Genomic DNA, 17145 nt, shown 5'->3' with positions numbered 1-17145 from the left:
GCGCCCAGCTGACTCTACACACTTCCTTACTTCATCCCAGAGACAGACTGGCACTCCTGGCTGATGCTTGGTTATCCTCATCGTATTGTTTAAAGCAGTTTTTACATCGTATTTTAAGGCCAAGGATGTAGAGCCGATGCCAGAGAACTGCAGTTTAGCCTTAGAAGCTTCTGTGTTCTTCTATTCATTAAAGAGGGCATGCTGTCAACCTGGAGTATTCTCTGCTTGTCCAGTAGATTAAAATCATTAAGAGGTAAAATTTAACACTAAATTTTGCTTGACACAGCTGGATCTTATAGAATACTCCTGCTGAGGAAAGCCTAAAAATATAATTACGTTTATTGGGAAATGTTTAGAAGTGCATTATCCTTTTTTAGAACATGAATATTATGGAACTCAAACATGACACAGAGTAAATTGCTGTTTTTCTGGCTGTATTGGAACAACCTAGCAGGATATTAAGCATCCGTTTAAGGTCTGGGCTGAAATTAGTTCCTTTGTGAGAAAGAGATAAAACAAGTAAATGTGGACTGTTGGAAGTGTTCATGAGTCGCAGTTCAGTGCAGCACGAGAGAGGTTCTCCCTTATTCACTTGAAAATTTCTTTTGTGCAAGTGTATATACCCATAATGTAATGTGACTGGGTTTCACTACTCAGAAAAACAGAGATTATTAGGTTTTTTTGGTTGATTAAAACAAAGACGTTAAGCCTTTTAAGTATTGCAGAGACTTTTTTAAATAGGTTTGCTAGGTATTCAGTATTGATTGTAATAACTGCTGCTGTAATTCGTGAGTAAAGTCTCCTAGGTGTGTAAGTGGTAAGGTGGAACATCAGGGGTGAGAATTAGACTTAATTTTATTTTTGTGTGACATTAATTCAGAATTCAAACAGCATCTTGAGATAGGTGGAAGCCTAGTGTTCTGCACCAACAGGGCAAGTTACGCTGTGTTTCTTAGGAGATTTTTTCTATAGATTCTATCACAATTATAATTCCTAAAGATTGGAAGTAAGATTTAGTGCTACAGAGAGCACAGAAAAAGGTATCAGCATAGGCCCTGCCAGGAATTTACTGTCCTAACAGGCAGTTCAATACATACTATATGTATCTACTTTGGCAAGTCTCTGTCCTATTCTCTGCTCTTCAGATTTGTTTTTCTCTGTGCTTCCGTGTCCTTTTCACCACAAATGGGAAGGAGCCCCTTGCCCAAGGAAGGCTTTGCAGATGGGATGTTTACTCCAGCCAGTTAGATGGTGGAGCTACTTTGCTGCTTCCCAGTTAAAGTTATTTGAAAGTCATGTGACATAAGCATAAATACCAAAGAACAGGAACCATTTAGCAAAAGGTGAAATCTGGCTATGCCATTCACCTTTCAAATACCACCCACCAATTTATATTAAAGTCCTATGGGTTAGTTATAAATTAGTGTCTAGATTGTTCTAACAATGACCATGCAATCTGTTGGTGCACTGCCCACAGGCACATGTGGCTTGATAGGCACAATGGCTCTGTATCATTAAACTCCCTTTCGTACTATCAAATTAAGTAGAAAAACAAGAATGACATTCTGAAAATAAATTTAATCTTTCTGCCAGCAATGACCTAGATATTATTCATGGGTTTTGTGTTGTTTGTTTGTTTGTTTGTTTGTTTTCATAGGAAAAGTCACTATTGCTTCAATTATTGTGAAAGCAGTAGACAGGGAAAGTCACATTGATGTGGTGTCATCTGGTAGTTCATGATACGCTACTCCACAATTGTATGACATGATACAAAGGGGCCAGTTTTTCTACAAGTACCCAAAGGGGCTTGATAACTGGAATGGAAACAGCACGTTGATGAATGTTCAGTGCTATTACGAAGTGCAGTGCCCTGGCCGATTCTGCAGGTGGTTTTGGTCAGGTAGTTGGCAAGGGTTTACTGGCTGGTTCAGCGGCAGCCTAATAGCACAGGTAGAAGTTGGGGGAGGCACAGAAGCGTGTATATGTATATGTATATGTATATGTATATGTATATGTATATGTATATGTATATGTATATATATATACACACACATATGTAATGTCAGCCTGCAGGCTTTGGGGGTGTTACATATCAGTGGCCTAATTCACAGTCCAATAAAGTCGGCACTCATCTCCCCTTCATGACCCATGAATTAGGCATTGGACGCATGGCTCCCTGGGGAACCATAATAGACACTGTAAATAACGGGGAGCAAATGGTATTTATGCCACGTTTGAGGCCCTGCTCTTGCAGAGCAGGCGACATTGGCTTCCTTAGGGTGGTTTATCTATGGATTAATCGTGATGATCATTTTAAACACCATAAATAGTAGAGCTGCACAAAACACAGAAAAATGTACCAGTCCAGGCCTTTCCAGGAGTTTATCATCTAAACAGACAACACAATATGCACTGGAAGGCTCCGGGGAAGGCTCTTAAAGCATCCATCTGCCACATAGTGTTTAGTTATCCAGAGGTGGGGCTGTAGTTTGGCATGGCACAGCAATAAAAGTCAGTTCTATTGCCTTCAAAGTGATGAGGAGTTTAAACTTCTGGTTCAGACCCTCTCTAGACAAATTTAACTTTGCCTTCCTTTAGAAAGAGTCACTTCAGAGTAGGTCTTTCAGATCTGTCTGCTGCATAAGAAATGCAAATAAAGAAGCAACTGAATATTTCATAATCGTTCTAGTTTTATGAAATGTCTGTGCTTTTCTTTATGCTATGTATTTATGCAGCAATTAACTGTTGAAAATGAAATGCGAAGCAGCATATTTAATTTTTCTCTCTGAAATCATATAGAGGAATATAGAAGCAGCAAGCAGATTTTTCTACGTGATAAATGGAAAAAGTGAAAATTGTTGATACCTTTGGCAGTGGTTTACTCCTAGTTCTGCCTAGTCCATTACTATAAGCGTCTTTAATTCTACTGCAGAAGAGCATGATTACATATAGTTGGTTTTCCCACCTCGTGTACAGTTGGGCTACTTGTCTCTCTATAACTGCAGAAAAATGTGTTTCAAGGGCCATACATATATAAACTGTGATTTATTTGTGTGTGTGGAATTGACTGTATGGCGTGCTAGGCTCTAACATTTGGCCTGAAATTACAGAAGGTATACAATTCCGTTTCTTCACAAACGGAGCATAGATTTTACTTGACACTTACGCCTTTACATGATCCATACTTCTCATTTTATGAGAGAATAAAACTAACAATGACAGACGCTGTTTCTAGCAACGCCATTCCTCAGAAGGGCCCAAATCACTGGGCTTTGATTTGAATGTCAAAGCCTGTGGTTGGTACAATGTTTCAGTAGCAATTTCAGCTTATCCAAGCAAAAGTTTAAAACTCCTGTAATAACCGTATAATTCATATTCTTCCCTCAAATAACAATCCTTTAGTTATGTGTACGTTCAGTCCTGGACTCCTGTATACCCCTGTGAGAACGGATTATGCCCTTATATTATAAGGCTACAGGGGATGAGGTGATATTCCATCTGACAAGGTTCAGTGGGTTTCCCCGCTGACAGAGAAAATGATGATTTTAAGGCACCAGTCTCATCCATCATTACAAGAATGGCTCACAGATATGACAAGAAATCTTATGAAAAATAATCTGTGGTCTAGACAATAAACTAATCAGTTTTGATGAAATCCATAAACCTTTTATATACTGTATTGAAGAGCAGACCAAAGCTTTCTGGTTGTGGGTATAAGTTTTGCCTTCTAAAAATACACTGAGCCTTGTCTCTTCAAAAGTGGAGAAATAACCGTTCCAATGTTATCAAAATAATTAAGGTCATGTTGCTGAGGTAATATTCACTTGCATAGTGTTCTTATCATACGCACAGTTTCTGTAGCTAATCTTTGCTTGTTCATGATAATATCCTAAAGGGAAACGTCTTGCTAGACGTTGAACACAGCTAGCTGTGAGAAAAGAGAGAAAAGGAAGAGGTACAAATCAGGAAACAGACAGGGTATTCATATGTACTGCAGAGTGGTGATCCTCGGTGCCTTTCTCGGTGTGGTTGGACTAGGGAGAATTCAGTTGAACGGTGCAAGCCAGGGACATGACCAGCAAAACTAGAGCTGTACAGACTCGTGGGTCTAACACCATGTAGTAATTACGACAACTGAAAGGCCTTACAACGGGCAGCAGAGCTGCTGAGCCGTCGCTCCACTCCAAGATGAATGGTTAACTGCAGAATTTATTTCCCTTCTAGTCTCTTCTGAATTCCCTACACGAAGCTCATTTATTCAGGCTTTGTGGAAAAAGGGCTGTGCTTGTCCCTTTACTGATAATTATTTGTATAGTGAAAGCATAGCCGTGTTTGAATATTGCCATGTGTATTCTTATTTGTATGGCATTATCACTTGAGCAGCGATGGGGAACTTACTCTGTCCACTTATCAGCTGAGGGGCTGGTTAAACACAAACCAAAGTGTTAGGAGCACAAGGGGAATGCAGATAAGTATCTTTGAGATCTTCTTAGAGCAGTCATGGAATAATGGAGCATATGTACTATTAATTGTATAATAAAAAGAACCATAATATGGACAAATATTATTCCATGAGCTGAGGAAAAAGGGATAACAAAATATAAATAGAAAAAGAAGTACTCATTTACCTCCCTGTCTGTGGGAAATATCCTCTAATCTTCCATTTCCTCATGTCCTTTGAGTGTTTTCTTGTTATGCCTTTCATCTTTGCTATACCTGAAAGATTACACTTATATCAGCGTTTTTCCTAGAAACAACTTCTGTGCTGCTGCCTGGGGAGTAGATGTGGTACCCTGGTTCGTCTTGACTGTCCTGAGTGCCTCTGTATCAGCTATAATAATGATGAAGGGAGTGGGCTTCAGGAGAGGAAGGTACTGATATTAGGCACAGAGGAAATGGAATTATCAGGAACAAGATTAAAAAACCAAGAATCCTTAGTGAAGCACAGAACTGTGCGTGAACACAGCCAGATATTGATTTAACCAGGTTTTTTGCTGGTCAAGCAAGGACTTGAAAAAACTTGTTCTTGCAGAAGAGTGAGAAAGTGTGGGGAGCTCCTTCTCTTTACACGAACACCGGTGTTTAGTAGAGGACAGCTCTATGGCACCAGTAGATTTTGTCCTTCAGTGGGTATAGGGATGGTCCTTAACGCCAGCGGCCTGAGAGGGGACAGTGCTGTGCAGATTGCTGCTCCTCCAAACGAACAGGAGGAAGAGCTGCTTCTGCGAGTGACCTGGAGGAAGCCAGCCCTGCCTCGGGCGTGCGCGGGAGGATGCCTTTGCTGTTGGGTGCTGGCGTTTGCCAGCCCAATACTCGTGCCGCGCACTGCCTGCCACAATAGGGTATTTTTGCTGTAGAATCCACTGGAGAGTCCCCAGTCTTTTGTCTTGCCTTTTTATTTTTTAGAGGCTTTTCTGAGGGTTGCATTATTATTCAATCAGAATGGGAAGTGCTCTTAAAATTTGTTCCTGCACATTTCTTTGCCGATGTCTCTTCAGCAAGGTTTTGCTGCTAGCAAAGATCTTGGAAATGCCAGTTTTAATTTAACACTTTATTTCCGAAACCATTTCACAGCTTCTATTTGCAAGAAATGCTTCCCACTAGGCAAACACCCAGGATGCTCTGGTGTGCAGGACATGGGCAACTGTCAGTGTTAGAATTTGCAGAATGCTAAAGAAGACAAAATTGCTGTATTGTGTCATTGCTTCCTGTGCAGTGGCAGCACTCGTATCCTGACAGAAGTTAGGCTGACAGGTAAAAGCTGCTGCTGTATTTTATTATCACCGCGGACTGTGTCATTTTCCTCATCTTATTTGCTAATACTGCTTCTCAGGATTGAGATACCCAACCTAGTTAATTAACTCACATTAATTAAATCCGTTTCAGGGTGAGGGAAGGAGCATGTACTTGAGGGCAGCACTGTGTTTTAATTCAGAGCGAGGTGGGGAGGCGAAGAGGAGACTCGGGGCTGCAGTGCTGCTGCCAGGGCTGCCTGACATGCAAGGGGAGGGAAAGGGAACGCCGTGTGGAAGGGTGCAGATATGAGCCGGATCTGGGACCATTAAAATTGTGTAGCTGGAATAAGGAAATATGGAGAAGCAGTGAAATAGAGAAGGCGGTTGAGATGGGGGCTTTAGTTGAAGTAAAGAGCAGATTGGGGAAATCCCAAACAGCATTTGGCAGAGACAAGGGTAATGGAATGGATGAAGGTGGATAAATGTCATATTTTATTGGCATTGTAAAAATCAGAGAAGTGGATTCCCCATTGTAGATCAGAGATTGAAAGTACTAACATGCTTTCTTTTTTAACCTCCTCTTCCTTTTGCTTTCTTATGTTGCTAATGCTGAATTTTTTTCTTTATCTCTGTATGGGAGCCTTGACGGTCAATAGTAGAATCTCAGGTTTTATGGAGAAGATATTTTGGTGAGGGACTCTTAGGAAAGTTTACTGAGGAAGGAGAAACTATCATAGGAATTATATTTTGATTTTGCTTAAGTTCATAGTATTCTGACAAAAAATCAGAACCAAACGTTGGAATACACTGAAAAATGCTTGGCACTAAGTCTCTGAGAACATAATGGAGGTTTGTAGGCAGAGCTAAAATGCTACTCTTGTTCCTACTGCGGGGGGGGGAGGGTCCCTCCTCAGCTCATAACGCATCCTTCCACTCGGAATTATGTCAGATGAAACTCAGACCTGAACTCTGTAGTCAAGGGACCATGCTCATGGGTAAAGGACAACCTGGAGGTGGGGTTTGCATGGTCAGCACTACATGTGCAATTCTGGAAGGACGTTTTGTGCTGGTGCAAGATGGAACAGAGGATGCAGGAGAGATTAAGGGCCCTTATTGGAGTGTAAAGAGGCAGCTGTTAGGAAAGACACTTAACAGTGCTTAAACCCACCTTCTTTCTATCCATCTCTGACTCAGCACCCAAAATTGCTTGTCACTTTCGAAAATGAAGCCTTTTGTGCTTTAGTGTAAAAAGGTAATGTTAGGCAGGGAGGAGAAAGCATGTACTGACAAAAAATTTGTAGTATTTGTTCTTTGCCCACAATATTTTTCTAAATTTAGGAAGGTACTCTGCTAGCACTGACACTGACATGAGTCAATTTTAAAGAGCCCCATCATATTTCTAACCACTTCATTTATAATTTATTTTGGTATAAAACATTAATCTAAAATTACACAGAACTTTGTAGAAGATTTAGTAATCAGATAATATTATATTATCAGACAATGCAATTTTTTTTCTTTTCAAATTGGGTAATTTAATTCAAATTAACTCATTTGAATTACCTTGTGCCCACCCTTAAAAAAGCAGTCAGACCAAAGAAGAGCGGGGTTTATAAGGGATGGCTGAAGACATACAGCTGTTTTCTAACAGCATATGCATACTGTCATCTTAAGGCAGTCCCACAGCACAGGGCCACACAGGGGCCCTTTCATGCTAGTCTGCAGTTACAGCACTGAAGCCTTTTCTGGTGTCTGGGGCTTTGTGGTTTGGTTGCATTGGTAAGGGAATTCCTGAAGAATATAAATTGTTTTCCCTATTTCAGCTCTAGGAATTACTTATTGCTGAAAATTGTTTCAAAGATTCTTGTAAAATTCAGAAAGAATTAGGGCTATGGCAGAGTAAAGGAAAACAACAAAATCTGCATCTGTAATACATTGCTGTTAAACATGTTAATCACTATTCTGACTACAGATGAATTACAGTGTCAATGATTGTATTAAAATGCATACCTCTAAAATACATTCCAGCAATACAGTATTGGCATTGAAAATATTTTTCCCTCCCTATCTTTGTGTTTTGATCCTTATACAGAAAAAATCCAAACAATCCGTGATCTATCCTATAAATAATGGCTCTTAGAAGTAACTATCAACCTTTATTTTAGAATATAACAATATGATAGCGTTTTTTAACATGAGTTTCGAAATGAAAGCATCCATAATAGACAAATATATAAAATTAGCAGCTGTGTTGAGGCAGAGCTGCAAATAAAGAGGATTACCATCAGAAGCAAGTAATCTCAGATGTGCTAGCATCTTTCAAGAGTAGACTATAAGCTTCCGAGTCACCCTCTCATGCAATTCTAAATATTTCTCCAAAGTATAAGGATTATCCATAGTTTCCTCCGTGTATGCAGCTAAGTCTAATTTGTATTCAAAAATTATAATAGGCCCACAATTCCAAATGCCTTCCAAATCACCAAGTTTTGCTTCCCTCTGAAGTATATATTAGGTGGGCCAACTACATATCTGATCAGAACCTTTGAAAACCTCAGACAAAGTAGACAAATCTTAGTAGTTGAAAGGCAAGACTGCTCTACAAATTAATTTCTGCTCATCTATGAGGCATCTATTAAGTTCATTTCTATTAAAAGCTTGCAATACTCTTCAAAAACTGACACCTCAGACATGGAGCCCATTCAGATCCACCAGGTGGTCCAGCCATTCTCTGCCTGGCAGCATCTATCAAGAGCTGACCCCGTTGGTTTGTTTTGGATGGTAGGTTGCTCTGACTAAAACGTTGAATTCCTTCATAGGTGAGGCATTAGTGAGAAAGAAGAAACTGATACAAAAAGCTCAGTGAGGCTTTGACAGTGTTGGCAGTAGATGGTAACATGAAGACCGTTAGTTTCTGAGTAACGTGTACCTCAGTTGCAGTTTTGTTACCTGCTTGGACAAAGCTGCATGTGTATTACATGGCACCCTAACTTAATTATGTCTGGAATCACAGGTGAAAAAAATACAGTCTGTCTTGCAGTCAGTTACAATCCCCTAAAAACTGTGCTGGAACACTGTCTTTAATTCACAGAGTCCACCAGTCCAAATTCTTACCTTGCTTTTCTAAAGGGGCTGGAAATGCCTCTGCCCAGCATAGTCCAGGATAATCTTGGAGTAAACACTTCCACAACCCTTTTTTTTTTGCAATCTTTTTCTAATTAGTCATGTAATCATGTGTTTGTTAGTAACAGTGTCCTTTTTTTTGTCTTGGCTTACCTTCTTCTTGTTGGCCAGTCTGTTAGTTTTGTGCGAGGGTAGAACACCTGGAACCTCAGAATCCCAACCTTAGGCCAGTGAACATGTTCCAGGCTGAGCTCAGTTGGTCTCTCCTTTATCCATTTTTCATCTTGTATTTGTCTTTGCTACAAAGTCAGTGAAATCTTCCCTTCCTATCTGCCATCTTCTGTGCTGGCAGGGTACAAAGAATCCCTTGACACCCTGGCTCAGTGTAGGAGGTGTGAGAGCTGGAATTAACATCTTCTTCTGTTGTGTTGTGCCTCTGGGTACAGCCTACAATCACTTTGCCGGCACATATTAAATCTAATGAAATCTCTGTATTCTTCAGTCTTGTGAAACTGAGATTCACAACATGAATATATTGTCAGCTCCTTATCTATTAAACAGAACTAACACTCTATAGAATCACAGTAAAAGTGTGTGATTTGCTATGGTATTCACATGAGCTTCCCCTGGAACTTGAAGCACTCTTTACTGAATGAGATACTATACTATATAATAACCTGGGAAGATCTCTATGATGCTTATAAATTATCTTTCCCAACACAATGTGTCTGGAAAGCGTGGCTTACGAAATTTTACCCTGGTACTGCTGAGTTCTGCTTCACTTACAATCTCTTTCCATAGCAGGAAGCTCTAAAGCTGCTGTGCTGTTCAACAGCTTCCACTTGTTTCCCACTCACCACCTTATGATGTCTACTTGTGCTGTCAGCCTAGGAATAAATTCTTCCAGGTATCACAGCAACAATATTTGTAACTCTGTAGATTAGTTGAGTACAGTTTTAGGTTTTCCGTTAACAATTTATCTTTGAACCTTCCACTATCTTAATGTTCAAAATTCACCGAAAACAAAGGCCTTCTTTTTTCCTTGCTAACAAAAATTGCAGTTGTCTCAGCAAGGAGAAGAAATGAGAGATCTCTGCTCTCTTCCTGCTATGCTGATTTAATGTCCGAACTTCACGCTATCCTTTAGTTACCAACTTTCTGTGCCCTTTATTTTATAATAGGCTTTAAGGTTATTAGCCAGAAACTTTTGCAGCCAAGCAGCTAAATACTTCTTTCACCAGACACTATTTGTATATGGCTCTGTAGATCAGCCAAGTATGCAACTGAAGGAAAAATATAAATCTTTAATTCTTAGCTTTCATTTTGTTCTGTAAGACTGACTTACTTTCCAAAAGGTCATATTTTCTCATTACTTTGCTTTCATGTTCTTTTGTCTCTGAAATCCCAACAACATGAGTTTATGCGGACAGCTCGTAGCAAGGTATTCCCTTGGTAAGAAATATCCCTGTCAGATATTTGGTATTCCCTTGGTAAGAAATATCCCTAATCAAGGAGTCGTCACTGTTGGCAAGAGCCACACCAGGAAAGTGTTGTCTTCTCAGACTCGGCACTACTCACACGAGCATATATCTCTGTGTACATGAAATTTCAGGGTTCTCCATCTGGAGATGCGGGAATGGGAAACTAATGCCAAGGAGTCCTTCGTCCCTGTTTCTGAGCTTCAGCCATTCTGGATGCACCAGATTTCAACTAAGGAGACAGAGTTGGCGTTTTGGATATTAAGTTCTGGTGGTTAAAACAAGGAGCCAGGTGTCTTAACTAGTCAGTTTTACTCTTGGATTTTCTTTTTATCCTTTCTACTCTTAAATTATTTTTATGCCTCACTTTATCTCCACGTTAAATAGCTTTAATCATATCCTTCAGTGATACGAAGTCTCAGATAGTTATGTTCTCAAAATACTTTACAAAGATTAGTAAGCGTTACAGATGAGCAAGAAATGGATTCCCATCCCACAGAAATTTTCAGCATATCAAAACATTTCCCTGTACTGAATCAGGACAAAAATCAAAGCAAAAAATTGGGGAAAAAATGGTTTAGAACATTCATTTCAATTTCATAATTTCAGTACCTTACATTTCAGTTTCAATCATTTTAACTTCTCCCTTCAATTAACTTGTATTTCAAGCCGAAATTCATTTTGAATCAGCAAACTGGAAGTTTTTATTTAAATAGTAGTTATAAAATGTTTCAGCAGTGCCTGTTTTAAGTATTATAGTTGAAAATCTGTGCTGAAGTCTTCTCTTTCTTATGAGCAGCTTGGTTTTGAAAATTTGCCTTTTTCAGTTAGAAATGAAAAAGTTTCCTTGGGAATTGTGGAATGTATTGTTGTTAACATCAAGTGGATGGAGAGGCTCATTTAGTTGTTTGCACAGGTGACTGGTGCCATTGGAGGTGCCCTCAGGTATCGAGCGTGACCTTGTACTGCCTTTACATGGGCGGGAGCATCCGTAGGTGCTGTGCCGTATCTTTCAGGCCCTGACAGATGTCTCAAGTACCCAACGGCAGCTCATTTGACATCAGTTTGCACAATTGAATTTAGCCCAGAGAAGCTAAGTCATAGAAGAGTGATGGCTGAGATTTCACCAGTGCCAGCTGATGGAAGATACGTTAGTTCTGTTTTTCCAACCAGGAATAATTTAGACAACTCACAATTTCATTTCTCAGCCAAGTAAGCTGTTGGAAGGTGCATACAGCTTTTGGTATTCAGCTGTTATGAAAGTAATTCTGTAGATGCTTTGCACGGGTAAGGATTAGGAAAAAAATCAGATAGCAAATCATTTACCACATTTGACTTTATTGACTTCGTGTGATACCACTGAACATACAGCCTGTGTATCCTCCTCTGATCTCATGTTCTACCTACAATGAAACTCTGTTTTCCTGTGCTGTTAGCACATTTGAGCAGAGGATTGGATCTCCTTAGGTCCCTTCCCACCTAAATCATTCTGTGATTTAAGTTCATGATTCCCACTACACTTTAAATTAATTATGCTTCTTATATCCTGCTAATAGGCAGATCAGTTAATTTGCTTTTGTGCATAGCATTTTAATTTTGCACCTTATTCTTCTGCTGTTAGCTGTACTAAAAAAAATATATTTTTTTCTAAAGTCGGTACATTGTTCTGTTCGTCTACCTTGTCGTGGTTCTCCTTTGATTTTCTAGCTAGGTATATAATCAAAGACTATAAATAGATGTCTTCTATATCTAGATGTATCTAGCCTCGTCATTTTAACTGTTCTTTATGAATTTTTGGAGGTCCAGCTTCCTCGTTAACAATTCCTAACGAAGATAATCTGTACTGGGATAAGAGGGAAGATCTCACTTATGAAATACAAGCAAAAAGGGAGAAATTAATTGGTTTAATTTCTCAGTGGAGGTTGATAACCCATTAAATTCTTGAGAAACCTGTGTTGAAGTTTTTCCTATTCAATGATGTGATAAAGGGCATGGAAGAGTGAGGTAACAGAGTTTTCTGGTCATAGGAGTTTTGTGAGGTTAGTAAAACCAAAAGGTAATCACTAAGATTACAGAAGTATCCTTTAATGCTGGTTGACTTGGTGATAAAATGACTGATGAAGATTAATGTTGATAAATGCAAAGGTGGTATATGTGGGGAAGACAGCTCTAACTTAGTTGCTTAGTGCTGGGTTCTGAAGAAACGGTTTTCTCTCAGGAAAGATATCTTGAAGTTATGGTAGGTAATTTTCTGTAAACATAAGCTCAGTGTCCAGACGCAGTCAACCAAGTAAATAGAACAGTAGGGATTAGTAGGAAAGGAGTGTATAAAAAATATCAAGAGTATAGAAGAGAAAATAATTATTCCACTTCTAATCCATGGTAGACCTGCCTTCAAAGCACGGAGGGCAGGTCTGGCTTTCTAACCTAGAAAAGGGTATAACAGATAGAAAAAAAAATAGAGGTGGCCAATAAGAAGGATTAAGTACAATTTCTGTATAACGAACAGCAGGATAGATTAGGAGTCTTTAACCCAGAGGTCTGTAAAAGCAGAGGATATAGAGAGGGATGTGGTTGTTCACGTCCTCTCCCATTCAAAAAGCAGGGCAGCTAAGTTCTGCTGTGGTATTTTAGATGCAGATGTTCTGTCACTTTACATGAAGCAATCCCATTACTTGTATACTCTTTATAATGCAGCCAAGGATAATAAACTTATGAATATTGAACAGGTATCTTCATTGTTCTGTGAATAATGACTAGGAGTAGCTGAACTTCTTTGTTTAGATTTGAATCCATGGAGAAAGGTGAAATTTCACTGGAGGAACACGGTATTCACTAGAGGCAGAGGGTGGAAGCTTGGCACATTATAGTTACTGGGAGGATGAACCTTGAAAACGTATGGGCTTCAATCTCAGCAAAAACATTCATTAACGTGAAAAAGCAGTTGAAAAGGGGTGCAGATTCTGAAACTCCAGGAAACTTGCATTTTCCTTTTTAATGACCTGAGATCTTTGTTTTGTCAGCAGAGGAAATAATCTACTGCCCTTTTTTGGCACTGCATAGCTCTTTACAAAGAAGCAACTAATTGTTCCACTGAAAATCCGGTGTTGATACAACATTACTGTTCACCAGAGACAGAAGTGTGAGGCATCGTGTTTGCTTAATACTTTATGGTCGCAGAATTTGCCTGTGAAGGGATATCAGTTCTTATTTGTTGGAAGTCAAGGCACAAGCAAGTACTCATCACAAACATGATAATTTTCTGAGTGAAATAAAGTACACTAATACTGGCTATGTAGTCATTCTGTAATGCTCAAGACAAAAAAATCTATATAATCCAGTCAGAGCATAATTAGCTAGTTTCTAGTATTGCACATACCTTGGCAGATGCAAGATTGTATTAGTTCATCAAACAAATCCCTATGATTATTCTCCAAGCGGAATGGAGATGTTAACACACTTCAGTATTACACATTAAAGTGGTGCTAGCAAAAAAAAATAATAAATCACCAAAATGTTCCCTTTAATTGTGCAAGTCAACCTAAATTTAACTATTTCACATTAACAGTTTCTCACTTGTAAATCAACAGGAAAAGGCTTATTTGTACTACCTTTCAACAAGATCCCCTTTTTCCTACATGTCTTCAAGACATTTCCTACATCTCTTTAAGACATTTCCTACATCTCTTTGAGACTGAACAATGTTGTGTACAGCGCAGTTCATATTTACCATGTCTGTTCCAATTTTAGATGTCTCTCCTCCTTATCCTCAGAGCTGGTTTCTTTTAATTCCTGAAACACCCCTTAGTTTCCCCACAATTAAGTGGTCTGGCTTTAGTTCCCTGTTAAGGTGATCAGGTTTGTATCCAGAGGGACATAATGTGAAGATCCCTCTGAAGTTCGGTGTCATCTCAGGCACATTGAATGTGTAGTTTGTTAGCTCCGTTTCACCCAGTGCTACCTGAACAGGCATCTGATTCCTGCAGACATATTCCTGAGGGCAGGAGAACCAAATGGGTTGTTTCCAGTCCTGCTGCCCTAGTCACTGGGCCCTCAGTGCTGGATTCTTATTTTCACTGCAACTGGTTTTTCGCAGCGGGCAGCAGATGGCCAGGTGGAACAGAATGCTCCTTTCCCTGGTCAAATACATACAGAGAGCATATGTGCTCCCAAGGTATAAAGAATAAATAAAAGATGTGCACTACTCCCAGACAAAGTAGGAGGAAAACAGGCAAGTGGGCTCTCTTCCTCTTTTCTCTGTAAAGTAGAAGAGTGTGATAGAAAAGCACAAAAACGTTTGCTTCTTCCTAGTCACACCTGGAGAACACAGTCCATACGGATCACTCAGAAATGTTGTGTAGGAGAAGTCATCCTAACAAAAATTCTTGAAAGGTGAGCTATATATATCTTCCTCCCATACAGACAAAAAAGTTAGCCATGTCATCTTCTGCAACAGCAGCAGAAGTTTCACTGAGGATGAAGAGGTTTGGAAGGGGAAAGCGGATAAACATCCACAGAACAGCAGCAGTACAAGCAGGAAAAATGCGTTTCTGGAGAGGTCTTTTAAAAGGAAATCTGTGGTTCACCTGGTAAACCAATAACCAAGAGGATGAGATTTGGAGATTCTGGAGAGTGCTGAGAACATCAGTAGGTCTTTCGTCTTGGGGAGATAAAAGTTAAATCTACCAGTACTAATCTTCCCAACTGAATCCACACGTGCTTTCTGAGGATGGGTAGCTTACATGACTCTTGTTCCACATCTAGGTCACCTTTCAGAGAAGGTTCTGTCCTTTTTTTCAATGGGATTTACCTTAATTGGAGGTAACATAAAATAATAATATAAAGTAATATAGAATTCTTCTCTGTATAGACATTGCAATGTACAGAATATCTTTTCATGAAGTTCCTTCTCAAAATAACAAGTTTCCGTGTATATGTTCATACACTTATATTTGTATGTTTATATATGTGTTTAAATAAGCTACATAGGCAGCTCTCAGTATCTTTTATTTTGCAGTATAACTTTTTCAGTAGGAGTTGATCTCAAAAATCATAAAAGTCATAAAAATACCATGCAAATGCAGTTCTTCCTGTGCTTTCAAATAATATATGAGCTTTGTGCTTAATTTTGCCTCAATTTTCTTGATCACAGCTTGCCAGCATCTTTTTCATTCTGGAGAGCTGAGTATTTAGAACTGGATATATTTTTAAAGATAGTATCTTTCCTAGAAGGTTTTTTGGACAGACTCTAAAACAGTGGTGGGTGTCTAGCAAGCTATAAGGTATTTAAGAGAGTAGTGAATATTCTCCGATGCATCGCTTCACAGCATCTCCTGACTGCCCTCACCTGTCAAACCCAGAAGTTATTACTGCTGTAGCAGAAGCAGTAGGACACAATACACGTTTTCACCTCATTACTCTAGTTCACAGTCCAGAGTACTAGTTAAGCCAACAAAGAAGGTAGCTTTGCGTGAAGACCCAACTGGGAAGTGGAGAAGCTAAGGCACTGGTGGGCATCCTTTTCTGCTGGCTGTGCTGCGAAGGGTGGTAACATCCAGCACAAGGTCTGGGCAGACTGATAAAGGCAGTAGCATCTTTAGATGCCACAGCTTAATTATGCAAAGTGTCTGCCAGAACACATGCTCATGTGGAACGTGTCTTCACTGCGTGAGTAGATCTAATAATTTTCCCAGTGTGTCATGATACCAAGATTCAGAGCACCGAAAATCACATGGGACCCTTTTTCTTCTCCCATATGGCAATAAATGCCATGTTTTCTTTCTAGTGTCACTCATAGCTCTTTTAGCCATACAGTTTTCCAAATATCTCCCCCTCTCCGCTGAGTCACTGCTGTATGGACAAGTGTTTCCCGGCACATGCAGTTCTGTTCTGAGCGCTGCAAACCCCTGTGCATGTCGGGGGGCTCTTCGCCAAGGGGTGGGGAGCCGAGCATGGCAGCAGGGCCGGCGGGGCAGGGATCTCTCCCTCCCCCAGCAGCCAGTTTGAGCCTGAACTCTGGATCCCCAGACAAGTCCACGGTGATGAGGCCGGGCTGGGACATCGCATTGACCCTGAGCCCCAGCAGCCAGACCCCCTGGAGTGGGGCTGCTCTCAGCACCTTGATGTCAAGTGCGCAGAGTTACTCATATGGAGGCGTTTGCTGGAGCTGGCCTTTGAAATAATAGAATCAAATAATCCTTGTCTTATTGATGAAATCTGAGAGTAGCAGAGAACAGAAATTACTGCAGTAGCCTACCGTTTCTCACTGAACTGGCACAGGGGGAATTCAGTGGTGCGTGATGTGTGATCCCCGTGGTTTTCCAGTGCCGAACGGCAGGCGTGTTCCCAGGCATAACGCTTGCAAGCCAGCACGCATCAGCGGCAGTTGTGGCACATAGACGTGGTGTTTGTAGTTCAGTGGAACAGGCTTCTGGGTAAGTGGAAAAGAGCAAACCTAATGTTTATGGTGCCATAGGCTAGTTTTGCAGTGCTGGGTACTAGCAGGAGGGAAGCTGACGGAGACATCAAGAACTTGCCCACACTCATCCTTGCACCATTTTAATGCAATCAGTCTAAAATGATACACCTAATTGGTATCTAAGTATAGCAGACGGTGATATCTGACTTGGGACCATTCTCTTAGCAAGCTGCCTTGCTTAAATGCACATGTACTCTGCCATTACTGAGTGCTCCCCCTTGACTGGTGTACAAAATGAGATGGCAAGCCTGGGAGGGAATGCCTGTTCTTTCACTGGCTGGTGGAATGATACTTCTGAGAGTTCAGGAATAGAGGTGATCATGAAGAGACACAG

General features: G+C 40.2%; 1 protein-coding gene across 1 annotated transcript in view; it reads left to right on the top strand.

Annotated features, from left to right (window-relative positions):
• The window catches only part of TRHDE (thyrotropin releasing hormone degrading enzyme), a 226017-nt gene that overhangs the window by 148384 nt on the left and 60488 nt on the right, over positions 1 to 17145 (top strand). The gene's annotated exons all lie outside the window — the stretch shown is intronic.

The sequence above is a fragment of the Chroicocephalus ridibundus genome, chromosome 1 (assembly GCF_963924245.1).
Source record: "Chroicocephalus ridibundus chromosome 1, bChrRid1.1, whole genome shotgun sequence".
Lineage (NCBI taxonomy): Eukaryota > Metazoa > Chordata > Aves > Charadriiformes > Laridae > Chroicocephalus > Chroicocephalus ridibundus.
This window is presented reverse-complemented; position numbering and strand designations above follow the sequence as displayed.